Source organism: Musa acuminata, chromosome BXJ1-8 (assembly GCF_036884655.1).
Source record: "Musa acuminata AAA Group cultivar baxijiao chromosome BXJ1-8, Cavendish_Baxijiao_AAA, whole genome shotgun sequence".
NCBI lineage: Eukaryota > Viridiplantae > Streptophyta > Magnoliopsida > Zingiberales > Musaceae > Musa > Musa acuminata.
Window position 1 is genome coordinate 9,602,395 of NC_088334.1, and position 14,515 is coordinate 9,616,909.

Sequence of the window (14,515 nt, forward strand, 5' to 3'; positions counted from 1 at the left end):
CTAGGCAGATGTAGGGCGACCTCGCCAACAGCTAAAACAGCAACTTTTGCTCCATTACCCATCTTGAGGTCCATCTCGCCTCTCTCTAGTCTCCTAGGCCTTGCCAGAACCTGCAACGAATTACATATATGATAAGCACTACCGATATCTAATACCCATGTGTTATCATAAGAGTCTGACAAATGGAGACCGATCATGAATGTACCTGAAGCTTCATCAAGCTTTTGTTTCGCCCTTTCTGCAAGGTACTCTTTGCAGTTTCTCTTCCAGTGCCCATCTTTACCACAGTGGAAGCACTGGCCTTTGTCCGTTGTTGGGTCTTTCTTAGCAACCTTTGCTTTACCTTGTTTGCCCTTGCCCTTTCCCTTCTTAAGGGACCTTTCTGCTTTCCTTTTCTTTCTGGTCTCACCAGTGTAGAGAACTGGCTTCTCTTTCTTAATAGTACTCTCTGCCTCCCTCAACATATTGAGGAGCTCTGGGAGAGTCACCTCAAGCTTGTTCATATTAAAATTCATTATGAACTGTGAAAAGGAATCTGGTAGGGACTGAAGCATAATGTCCACACACAAGTTATCCTCTAGGACCATTCCTAGACCTGTGAGTTTCTTTATCCACTCAATCATCTTTAGGACATGGTTCTGAACCGGTGTCCCCTCAGTCATCCTAGCGCGGAAAAGGCTCTTGGATATCTCATATCGTTGAGTCCTTCCCTGTTTCTCAAACAATTTGCGGACATGTAGGAGAATGGATCTGGCATCCATCTTTTCATATTGTCTTTGTAACTCTGGAGTCATAGAGCCCAACATATAGCACTGAGCAAGAGTGGAGTCATCAATGTACTTCACATAGCGAGCGATCTCATCCTCGCTTGCCCCTTCTTCGGGCGTAGGCATCACTGTATCAAGGACGTACACGATTTTCTCCGCTGTGAGAGCAATTCTCAAGTTACGGAGCCAATCCGTATAATTTGGACTAGTGAGGCGGTTGACATCAAGTATGCCACGTAAGGGATTTGAAAGCGACATTTTCTGAAAATAAAGATGTAGCAAAAATGAATAACATGCAGATTTTGCAAGAAATAAACTATCAAGATATGGACTTCTATCTTAATATGCTCCCACTATTTTACTAACGAGTCACGCGACACCCTCAGCACGTGAAACGGAAGTCTCCGGCAGACTTCTAGTGGGGATCAGGATCCAATCAGCGTCTTAGTGTAACCTCGAGGGACTCGACCAATCACACTAAGCCTAAAAGGTAGACAACTCTTGCCGATCACAACTCCTTGTGATTCCCGTCCTGTTCGGCCTCCGAATCACCATGGCCTCGAGGGACTCGACCAACCATGATGCTCGGTTAAGTCAACACCTTCGTTACAAGATGAGTCTGATTTGATGATATACCCTCGAGGGACTCGACCAAGCATATCATGCCCTCAGGTCACCGGTGACATCTCTATGTCGTAAGCAAGATAGCGAATCGCGATATAGGTGAGTCTCGAGGGACTCGACCAACTCAACCTACACCGGGATTCGGTTCCTACTCATAACGATGGAAGGCCACGTGGGTCAATCTAATTGCCTCACGTTTACCGACTTAATATTATCGAGAGATGTTTCTATGATTTGGTCTCCTATTATGACATGTCATATATATACATATTTAATATATATCTACATCGCATGCAAATATATATACATATCTAGTATGTGTATAAGCAATCACACCAGATGATCATGGACCACAACCTAATATGATTAGGCCCGAGCCAGTAGGCCTAATCACTCACATCAAGATCTATGTGTGCAACGGTGCATCTCCATGCCTTGTGATCGTCCATCTCGTCCTCGTTGGTTCCGTCGACATCTTGATGCATCTTCATGCATCACGATCGTCCGTCTCGTGGGTCCCGCTATGGCTTCCACGCTCCCGCTGCGCCTCCTCATGTGATTACAACTTAATCATAGGCACGCAGGCCCGACAATAAATGAGAAATATAATGGAGGTTCGCAGACCTCAATAATAATAATCACAAGTACACACATCACACGGTCCATGATCATCCGTCCACTCATCATACATCACATGTATAAATAATCGTCATTATGTAGGACTACTAGATAATAAAAATAATAATCAACTAAACCTTTTAATTAATTAATATTTTCTGAAATCAGGGATATATAGGGAATTTCTCAATTCCTAAGGGTATTTTCGTAATTTGGACAAAAGACAGAAACTGGAATTTCTCAAATTCCGAGGGGCAAAACTGTCTTTTGCGCAGAAAACCCTAATACCCTTTCCCTTTTTCGCTGCTGCGCCGCCGCCGCCGCCACCCTGCTGGCGGCGGCCTGTGCGGCGAGGGCGAGGGCACTGCCCTCGCCTGCAGGTGGCACGCCCGCTGGGGTCGCTGCGGGTGGGCTCCCCCTTCGGGCGCCGCTGCCTCCGCAGGCGGTGCTGTCCCGCCGGGCGGCCGCCCCTGTGGGGGGGTTTCGCCCGCGGGAGCAGCGGCGGCAGGCGTCGCGCGTCGCTGCCCTGCGGCGGCAGGCGCCGCTTTCTTTCGGCGGCAGGCGCCGCTGCCCTGCGGCGCCTCTGCTCGTGGGTTGCTAGCCCCGCCAGCAGCAAGCCTGCTGCAAGCAGACCGTCGGCCGGCTGCTGCAGGCACAGCGCTTGCGCATGCGCCGGCGCTGTGCTGCCTGGCTGCGGCTGCGGCTGCCGCTGCAGGTGGCTGCAGGCATGCAGATCGAGGGCAGCAACTGTTGCTGCCCTTCCTCACTTTTGCGTCAACGATTTTGACGTCAATATTCTTCCTAAACACAACACACGCAGTTCAAAAACCAATCATTCGCACGAACAACCTGGCTCTGATACCACTGTTGGAAATCATGGGGGGCGACATCATATGCGCAGCGGAAGAACAAGAAAACAAAAATCCCCGATTCCCAAAAAGATGTTCGTCGTCGTGCGAAGATTGGTGCGCAAAATCCGCAAAACACAAAACTGCGTATAGAGATTGTGTTACCTAGGGAGATCGTATATCCCTGTTTCCTTGCAGATCCTCAGGAGAGGGTGAAGGAGGTCAAGCGTCCTCCTCTCTAGCGGTGATCCACACAGCAGGGTTGCGACGACGCTCCTCAAAACTCCAGGCCTACTCTGAGGTGGAGAGGGAGAGGAGAATAGGAAGGGCAAGCAAAGACTCTAGCCTATGAGGCTGTGAATCCCTCCTATTTATAGAGATCCCGTGTCAAAACCCTAATGGGTCCTTTCCCTAGTGGGTATTGGATCTGCATCCAATAAGACAAGGGCTCCGTCGGATATCTCATATCCGAACCTCTACTCATCGCAATGCCTACCATATGTGTGTGACCCTCTAGGCCCAATATCGAGCTGGCCGTGAGTCATACCTGTCAGAACTCCTTCTAACTAAGTGAATTATTATCTCTGTAATAATTCACTCGACTCATCGACTACGGAAGTACTAGGCCACTACGCCGTAGTCCCCAGACGATACAGGGGAATCCAATCCATTGGACCTGTCTGTCCTCAGTTACCATGTACCTATAGTCCCTCATCCATCTAATATCCCAGAGACCGTATATCGAGCATGGTGCTGTCAGACCCATACGGTTTCTACTTGAGTCTCGCTCTAATCGGATTCTCCCGGAGAACTCTTTCTCTCTCAACCCGAATGACCCTGGCCAGGGATTTGTCTGAGCAAGAACACATGGGATATTCCTCTCATGATACCGAGAGTGGATGATCCTCTATCGACACTCAATAGCCCTCGTAAGGTCGACTACCACTCCCAATGACCAGCTGTACTAGATCTGGGAACAGCCAAACCTATAAGTCTGGTATCAAAGAGTGGAGCACTCATACAGGACATCCTTGGTGTCTCAAGTCTAAGAACCAGATACACCACTAGGACTACGGAATCGTTGTCTGACAATAAGGCATCATCAACCATCCAGCATTCCGTAAGCGGATCAATCAGTGAACTCATTCTCCAATGAGCACCTGTACTGTATCCCTAGTGTCCCTACACGAGCAGCTATGAGACCAGCTGCATCCATCATATGGACGGGTATACAGCACACCAGTCTATCCGGTTATCACGATGTCCCTCTCGAGTAACCTATGACCGGGATTATTTAGGATATGTGTTTAAAGGTGAATCGATCTCATTATCGTGATCTCATCACGATCCGATTCCCATTGCACAAATCCAAGGACATCACAATACATATGCATTTATGCAATAGTTATAAAGTGATATACGCCAAAAATATAATAAGCAAAAAGATTCTGTATCAAGTCACACGTGCCATCACTCACGTGATTGGCTTGCTGGGCACTTATGACTAGCAAAACCTACAATATTTAGACCGATCTTTGTGAGTAGCTTTTAATGGGTTGGGTTCCCCCAGGAGTCCTTTCTCCATAATCTGGAGAAAGATTTCGGTGCGAGAAGCGTTCAGGGGCAGAGGAGGGGGTCTCCGGAGTGACAACTTGGGTCGATTAGGCCTTCTTCATGGTTGCGCTATAGGCGACCCCGAGGTTGTTCCTCGGGTTTGCTCCGTCCACGGCCTCTTGTTGTCCTCACGTTTCCCTGCCATAAAGTTTCGATAGGATGTACTAGTTGGCACGCTAGAACATCTTGGGGATAGTTATGGGTGGCCTCTCGATTAGTGACTAGAAAAATCTTGTGGGTGGTAGGCCCATCAGAAATGACTGCATGCTAGGGAAGGATGAGCATCCAGGACTCCTCGGATTTTGGTGGCAAAGCGCTCGACAAATTGAGAAAGTGATTCGCTGTCGCTCTAGGACAATGTGAGGAGCATGGCCATGGAAGGCTTGGACCGCATGTTGGCTAAGAAGTTCTATTTGAACTCTCTTGCAAGCTGGTCGAAAGATAAGATCGAGGCTGGCTGCAGTCGGTTGAACCACATCCGTGTTGGTCTCCTGAAGGTAGTAGGGAATGCCTGACACATCAGGGCGTTGAAAGTGTCGTAAAGGGCCATCTGAGCTCGGAATGCGACAACATGTTTCATTGGGTCGGAACTGTCGTCGTACGTCTCTAGTGCTGGAAGTCGAAAGTTGAGTGGCATGGGCTTATCTTGGATTTCCCCGGCCTCGCCCCATGACTTGTGGAATTCATGCTGGAACTCATATAGGTGACAATTCACCATAGAGAGTTGGGCCCTGAATGAGTCATCGACCGAGTCCAAAGATAGGGAATCGGGCTTAGGAAATGGTGGCATGACCTGGCGGGGCATGGGTGCACTTCGCTCGAGCACCATTCTTAGGCCACCGATCTGCTCCCCAATCCCAACCTGTTCCCCAATCTCATCGTGATTTGGGATTTATGTTGTCAGAACAGTCGGGGGAACTTTGGGTGGCTCTGAGAAGAATGTGGGTGAGATCGGTGGTGGAGGAGCCACCAACTGTACGAGCTGCGAGATGAGTGGGGCGACCGTATGCATCATTCTCACCAAGGCTTGCACCTGCTTAGCGAGTCCGAGGAACGCCTTAAGCAAGACGATTGAAGGTCCCGAGGCATTTCTGTGGGGGAGAGTCCAAGGTCGTTGAACAAGCGCTAGTAGCGATCCGACGTCTGTGTCGCAACGCTCTCATCTCCATGAGCGGTGAGCGACTGCCCCTCGGGCCCATATGTGAGGTGGGTCACTAGTGGTTCTTCGGCAGGGCGAGCCCCCGTGTTGGCCGCGGGGCGTTCCTACGATATCGGGCCCTTCTTCTAGTGCCAAAATGATAGTGAACCTCTACGTCATGGCCAAGGTGTCAGCACAACTTGGTCCAATTGCTAATGTTCTGGATCATCCTGGTGATCAAGTCTTCATCGGGAACCAGTTGAGCTTGGGGTCTATCCGGATGCGCCTCTTCAACGAGCATGCCTCGCTTCATTGCCACCGGGTTCCTGCACACTGGCCTAGGTCGGGAGGGGAGGGTTTTCTCGACTTAGGCCCCTCCAAAGATCAAGTCAGTCAAACTTTTATAGAAAGTTCCCTTACCACCCCACCCGTTGGCTCTCTGGGTGGCGAGTTCGTACCTTCATATGATCGCCGCCCGATATGTGTGGAACGACACCGGGCGGCACCGTCCCGAGCTTTCCGAAGCGGCCCTTGTTATGATGATGTTGGCTCATGTGGCTCCAGACGGCGTGGGAGGGGGGCGGTCGTCGTCTCAAATTCAAGGTGGCATGTCTGACGTAGTGCCCCATCTTCATCCCGATATTTCGTGTTTATGCTAACGTGGTTGGAGATCGTGTCCACGTGACGAGATCCACAATGTGCCAGCAAACGCTACTAATAGGCCAAATAAGTACCCACCACCCCCCCCCCCCCCCCATCTCTTTTGTTTTTTTGACGAATGATGAGGATGTTAGTCCTACCATATTATGGTAATATAATAAAGTATTTACAAGTTAATATCTAAGATATTGGTTGGATGGTGATGTATCATATCTAACAAAAATAAAATCTCATCTAATAATTTTATATTAAAATACTAATCTGTTGATGATACGTCAGACATTTATATTATATTTACAAATAAATTAGTGTTTCAAGTCTTATATGATCAAATTTAAAGGTGCTAACTAACACGCAGAGTGAAAACATTGTCAGATCTCCTCAAGGTCTTGAGATCAAAATCTGTCTTTAGAACTGACCATATGTGAAAAAAGAAAAAAACCAGTTTTAAGATCTATAGGATGAAGTTTTAAACCCTCATAATATACCATCATATAGGTAATGTCTTCGGAAATAGTTGCAATAGAGCCCAATTGCCTCACTAATGTTCATTTGTAGAATATTATGTAGATACGGCACCGGTCAGTTAATATCCTGCTGTAACAGAGTGAAATGATATAAATCTGAATGTGCTATTATTGATCCGAGAAAACTCATAGTGAAGAAGACGATGTGGTGTTATGTTGATATCTACTCATTGGAGACTATTCGTCATCAAAAACTCAAGTCTGCCACAAAATGTGCATTTTTGTGGCTATGTCATGAAAAGAAAGATAGAACAATATAGTCACCGTTTGAATCATGCTTTTTTGCCTCTCATAAACTCCAGACACAAGCTTTTGCTTTTTGTCGACCAAAGTAAACTAGAAAGCTTCATCTTCACCGGCTGTCACTAAAGGCTGCTAGCTATAGCTATCGGCAACACAAAGTAAATAGAAGACGACGGCGTGCAACTTCTAAATGATGAGTACGAGATAGATTGGGAGATCAAAGACATGTAATACGAATTAATAGGAAAAAAGGAGCTTTGTAGGAGCTTCATTTTCTATCTGCAACACCGACTAGGTTGTAGCTCAGACATAATCATTTATTCTTCGGCTATGTGAATAGTTACTGCGGGCGAAGGTCAATCGACTTATTTAGTGGCCAACTCAACTTTTGTGCTATCATGATAATTATGTCAGCATGACGGTGAAGATAGAGGCAAGGTTCATTTCAAATTTGCCTTCACACGATTGAGGATCACTGTGACTATATATATACATATACTATATATAACGATTTTTTAAAGAAATATTTATATTATAGATTTTTCTCAATCGGAACCTCCCTTTTGTTTTTTGTTTCCAAACAGTATCTTTAATTAAAAAAAATAAATTATTTCTTAAAAATATTTTGTAGTATTTTTAACTTGTTATAGTATTTTAGCCACCATAATAAAAACACTATAAAAATTACTCGAAATCATCATAAATAATCTAAATGAACTCATAACCTTAAAAAAACTAACTATAAGCCTAAAAATGTTATATTGTAATGATTTATAAATAATGACAATCAAAGAAATATAAAATGATACCACTTGCAGTATTTTTCAATAATGTTTATAGCATTTTCAGTACCTTAATAAGATACACACACACACACACACACACACACACACACACACACACATATATATATATATATATATATATATATATATATATATATATATATATACATATATATAATGTTTTGGTATTATCTTCTTCCTATGGATTCAAGAACATAGTGAATGTCATAGTTCTCTCTCTCTCTCTCTCTCTCTCTCTCTCTAGGACATTGATCAAAAGATCCAGACATCCATTACATGTTGTTGTGAAGCTATCCATGACACAAAGTAAATACTTGAAAGCATTTGCTCTCTCCATCCAACAAATTTGACATATCCTATAGTGTAGTAGCAGATAACAGTTAAGGGCAGCAGGGCTTTATGTTTGCTTACAAAGATCACTAAACATCCTTCGGTACTTATCAATCGATATCTAGTGGTGTGAATCTGCTGACATGCCTAGAGTGTGTGCACATCATACTTGTTATTCTTAGCATTATCATTATCATTGGCATTCTTTTGTAGCTCCAAAGGGATAGCCAAATTATGGATCTACAACAGCTTTTCCCTTCTTCTCTCCGGTACTTTTGATGTTCTTCCTGATCTTCTCATTGCTCATTCTAAAGACAACTTTATTGTCATCAAGCATGCAGCCCTTTCCCTTAACCCCTTGAAGAGAGAAATCCAAGAGATTCTCCTCAAGCCTTGTACCTTCAACACTTGTTTTGGAGAGGATCATGACCAAAACAAATGTGATAACAAGTGCAAATGGGATCTTCATTGTTGATAAGCTGCAACAAAGCAAAAATTGACCATCTCAATACTAAGATCCTAATATGTAACAATCAATTTTTAAACTTTGATACATTCATCATTTAAATATAATAATATGGCTAAGTAAATAGCTAAAATTAGTATGAGCCTTGGTGTTTACCTTGAATTCATTCCTTCTGAAAAAGTTTCAGATACTAGATATAAGGCAAGATATTTATAAGAAAATTTTCAAGTTTAAACAAATTAATATAAATTAACGAGATAAACATTGAAAATCTTATGGTGCCTTTCGGCCATGCCCATATATCTTATGAAACATAGGTTGCATAAGATAATTATCACGCTAATTATATACACCACGCGCACCAATGAGACAGGGGTGGATAATAATCATGTCATAGATGGACAAAATTGATTGCAATTGATACTACATTAATTTAACTATGTCTAACTTTTTATGTTTCTAAAAAAGTTAAGATATATGTTTCTCTCAAATGACAAAATAATATCTATTTCTACAACTCTACTATCAGCATGATTTGCCAATGTGCTTCATTAGTTTAGAGATGACCAAGAAAAATGCCACCACAAGTATAATTATCTTGTAATCCAAATAGGAAAGCTTCTTTGGAAAAGAACAAAGGCAATTAGCATGAACTTAGTCAATCTAAAATGATAATGATCAAAGGCTCCATTGTTCTATATACCATGAAAAAATATCATGTTAAGTTCCTAACTAATAAAATGAACATAATTGTCCAATTACTACATTGTTGTTGTTGTTGTTTTACAATGCTTTGAATTAATGAAGCATCAAAGTAGTAAGCATAACCAAGCATAAGTATATACATCATTATAATGATTAGGTTGGCTAAACTGGTGGCTGTCCAAAGATAAGGTCACATTGCTCGTGCAAGAGTCTACAATGAACCCCTCTACAGACTTCAAGTCATGATTAACTTATAATGGCTTTTTAGCATACATTATGGACCATGTTTTGACTTGTTTTTGATGAATTAAATGATTTGTATATCTAACTAATGGCCAATCCCATTATTTTCTTTGGTATTTGGCATGGCAAAATATCAAAACCCTAAACCCTAGCAGAACTATGGAGGAATCAATTGAAAGCAAACTAACTTGGTTCTTAGGCATTGATTAAGTTCATTATTTTATGTACTTGTTATGTGTTTTGGAAATGTTCTATGTTTTCATGCTCAACCTTTATTTGTATATCATGTTCGTGACATATGATTTATCTTTATGCTCATACATAACTCTCATGGTTCATAATAGCCATCAAACATCCATCATCATGAGTCTATCCCTTAGGTTATTTGGGTAAATAAAGACAAGGAGAGAGAGAGAGAGAGAGAGAGAGATGCCCCAACATTGTTAGCATTAATGTAGGGTTTGCCCCACAAAATAACTCTAGATTTTACATGTAACATATTCACAAAAAGAAACATTGCCTACAACATCATGTATACTGAATTAACTAGCTGCTACCTACCTGTGTATCATAGATTAGAAGACCGACAGGTGCTCTTCCTTTTGGCCATTTGCCCACAATTTTCATGTAAAAAAATTGCAAGTGATTTGGAAAGGAGCGGTCTGACTTTGTAAAGGACCAACAACTAAAAATTTTAGTGAATGCCTCATAGATATCTATCACTCTTAGGAATTGGTACTATGTGGACAGTACATATAACAAGCCAAGGCAGCCATGGACATTTTATTTTATGCAGTAGTAGTTCAGTACATTGACAGAAAAGCCCCAGCCATCCATGACATAATGATCTAGAGCTATACATGGCAATAAGTACTTGAAAGCATTTGCCCCATATACTGAGCAAATCTCACACATCCTATATACTACTGTAGCAAATAGCAGTTCATGGCAGCAGCGTAGTCTTAAGGGCGTTTAGCAGAATCCCTTAAGCCGTGGTGTGGTAAATTGTCCGTGGGTCGAGTGCGTGCCATACGACTAGCATCAAACATCTTGTCATTCTCGGCATCCTTCGTGGCACCAAAGGAATAGCCAAGTGATGCATCTGCAGCAGCTTTTACCTTCTTCTCTCCGGGAATACTGTTGATGTCTTTCTTGGCCTCCTCGTCGTTGCTTCCACCAGTACTACTGGAGCTAAACACAACTTTGTTATCAGCATGCACGTATTCCTTTCCCTGAACTCCTCGAAGAGAGCTATCCAAGGGATTCTCCTCAAGCCTTCTCCCTTCCACACCAGTTTTGGAGAGGATGATGACCAAACCAAATGTAAAAACGAGCACAAATGACATCTTCATTGTTGATCAGCTACAACAAAGTGAAAAATTCACATTTCAATACTAAGATATCCTATATGTAACAATTAATTTCGAGCTTTGATATATTCAACAGATACATGTGCTCATATGGTTAAGTAAATAGTTAAAACTAGGATGTCTTAGAACTTACCTTGAACTCAAATCCTCCACGTTTGAGATACTTGATATGAGACACGATATTTATAAGGGAACCTTCAAGGTTGGAACAAATAGAGAAAGTAACAAGATAAATATTTGGAATCTTATTGTGCGTATCGGTCATGCGCGCATATCATAAGACTTTGCGCGCCTAAGAATTTATTGTGCGAATTACGTCGTGCGCACCAACGAGATAGTGGAGAATAATAATCATGTCGCCGATGGATGAAATCGATTGCAATTGACACTCCATTGAGTGTCATATATCTAACTTCGTATGCTAGTCAAAAGGTTCAAATAGGCACTTCACTCAACCCTATATTGGACAACTATTAGTTTCCCTAGTTCTCTAACGATAAGAAATATCTACTTCTACACCTATACTATCAACATTGTTTGTCAATTTTATGTACGCTTGACTTGTGATGCAAATAGAAGAATTTCTTTGTAAACTAGTGCAGGGACACTTAGTATGAACTTAGTCAAGTTAAACCAACCAAAAGAATCATGCTAAATTCCTAGCTACTGAAATGGATATAATTTTTCAGTTTATTATACATGCATTGTGAGAAGTATCATGTTGAATTCACGACTATTAATATGAATATAATTGTTCAATTATTATATTGTTGTTGTTGTTGTTGTTGTTCATGTCTTCGAATGAAGCATCATAGTCATAAGCATAACCAAACATATGTGAACCTACATCTCCTCAAAAACACAGATTTAATATTAGCACATTCATTTTCTATTTAACAAGTTGTATAAGTTAGTAAAATGCCATTACAAATTGTTTAACATTGTTGTTTTGAGAACTGATTCTTAACATTGATATTTTGGTTTGACAAAATTTCAATGTGCCCAGATGGAATGTTGCCTTTAGGGTTGGATAGAACTGAGAAATCCCTTTTCTTTTTTTGCCTTTGGTGTTGTGTTTTCTATGTGCTCCTCAGATGTTCTATACATCTAATCCTAGTTCACATGCTTCTGCTCATAATCATAACTCTTATGGTTTGTCATCAAGACAAAAACTATTCCATGCATGCGTATATCCATCAAAATATGCAAATAAGAACCCAATATGGGGCCTCAGGTCTTCTCCCTCTGTTGATATAGTGCAAGATTCAGTGTAGGACTCTATTTCTCTCGGTCGAAACATGAACTGTTAATGGAGTAACAATGAGCATGCTTTGATGGCTAGTATTCCGGCATGGAATAGTTTCTATTCTTACCAAGTCCATCAGAAAAATATATACACAATTACTGATGGAAGTATGAACTACAACAAAAGATATAGGCATTCCTTGCATTCTAGTAAGCAGCATCGTGATAATTTGCAATGCCAAATAAGATTCTCTACATATGCTGGTGCCTCTCTCGGAGGAGTTGATTTATCTGAGGGTCATGCATATTTTTGCAAACGCACAAACATAAATTATGGTGGTATCATATGCATTGAATCCCCAACTCTTTAGCCATAAGGACACCAATGAGATATTGGAGAATAATAATTGTGTTGCCGATGGACAAAACTGATTGCAATTGAGACCGCATTAATATAAATATGTCCAACTTTTTAAGTTTGTCAAAATGTTGAGATATACGTTTTGCTCAAATCTCTTTTGGACAAAGATTATTGCCTAATTCTCTAATGACAAAAATAATATCTTCTTCTACAACTCTACTATCAGCATTATTTACCAATGTGGTCTATCACTTTAGAGATGACGAGGAAAAATGACCAAGCACAAGTATACTTATCTTGTAATCTTAATAGGAAAGCTTCTTTAGAAAAGAAAAAAGAAAAATAGCATGAACTTAGTTAATCTAAAATGATAATGAGCAAAAGCTCAATCATACTATATATCATGAAAAAAAAAATCATGTTAAGTTCCATACTTATAAAATGAATATAATTGTTCAATTATTAATTGTTGTTGCTACAGTTCATTACTTTGAATTAATGAATCAACAAAGTCTTAAGCATAGCCAAGCATTAGTATAGTCATCATTATGCAGATTAGGTTGGCTAAACTGGTGGCTATCCAAAAGATAAGGTCTACAAGGTACTTCTTTAAAGACATCAAGTCATGATCCATGCTTTGGCCTGTTTTTGATTAATTGAATGAATTGCAAAGCTAATTAATGGCTTGTTTAAATTAGTAAAAATAATGCTTAGATATTTATTTTTGACAAAAAATTCTATATATTCATATACGGTGTTGCACTTAGTCTACTAGAAGGGGCATCGGCACATCGATAGAACTTTTAGACCAAAACTTCAGTGTTGACTATTAACTATACTTGAAAATCTCATTATTTTCTTCCGTATTTGGCATAGCAAATTATCAAAACCCTAAACCCTAGAAGAACTACATATGAATTATTTAAAAGCAAACTACCTTGGTTCTTAGGTCTTGATTAAGTTCATTATTTTATACACTTGTTATGTGTTCTGCAAATGTTCCATGTTCTCAAGCTCAGCCTTAATTTGTATACCGTGTTCATCCTATATGATTGATCTTTATGTTCATACATAACTCTCATAGTTCATAATACCCATGACTCATCCATCATCATGAGTCTATCCCTTAGGTTATTTTGGTAAATAAGGAAAGAGAGAGAGAGAGATGATCATAACAAAGACCAACAACTCGAAAGTCTATTGCTGGTATTATGTGGACAGTACAAAGAACATGCCAAGCCAGTCATGGACATCCTATTTTATGTAGATGATCAGTACATGAAAGCATTTGCTCCATATACCGAGAAAGTCTCACACATCCTACATACTACACTAGCAGAGAGCAGTGCATGGCAGCAGCATAGTTTTAAGTACGTTTACGAGAATAGGCACACTTCCGTAGATACTTACAAGGCGTGACGTGGTGTGGGTCATTGGACGGGCCGTGAGTATATATATATATACATATATATATACACATGAGACATCATACGAGACTTAATTATATATATAATTAATAAAAATTAATTACTTTAAACTTACTTTCTTGAGTTTGAGATACTTGGAGATATGATATTTAAAGATAACTTTCAAGATTAGAAGAATATAGAAAATAATAAGATAAACATTGAGAATCTTATTGTGCTTATTGGTCATGTGCACATTTCCTAGAACATAGTGTGCCAAGGATATTTATTGTGCAAATTACATCATGTAAACCGATGAGATAGTGGAGAGTAATAATTGTATCCGATTTCACGATTGATGAAATCGACACTCCATTGATTGTCATATGTCTAACTTAGCATTCTAGTCAAAAGGTTCAAATATGCATCTCACTAAACCCTATATCACACAAGTATTAATTTCCTTAGTTCTCTAATGATAAGAAATATCTACTTCTACACCATACTATCAACATTGTTTGCCAATTTGCTCATTACTCCACCA

The 14,515-nt window shown here is 40.8% G+C and overlaps 1 long non-coding RNA gene across 1 annotated transcript; it reads right to left on the reverse strand.

The window, feature by feature from the left end:
* Positions 1-10,345: 10,345 nt before the first annotated feature.
* LOC103974825 (uncharacterized) lies at positions 10,346-11,207 on the reverse strand. The gene is made up of 2 exons (XR_010476550.1): positions 11,093-11,207; positions 10,346-10,951 (listed from the first exon to the last, which is right to left on the reverse strand). It is a non-coding gene; the product is annotated as an uncharacterized LOC103974825 (long non-coding RNA).
* Positions 11,208-14,515: the final 3,308 nt, after the last annotated feature.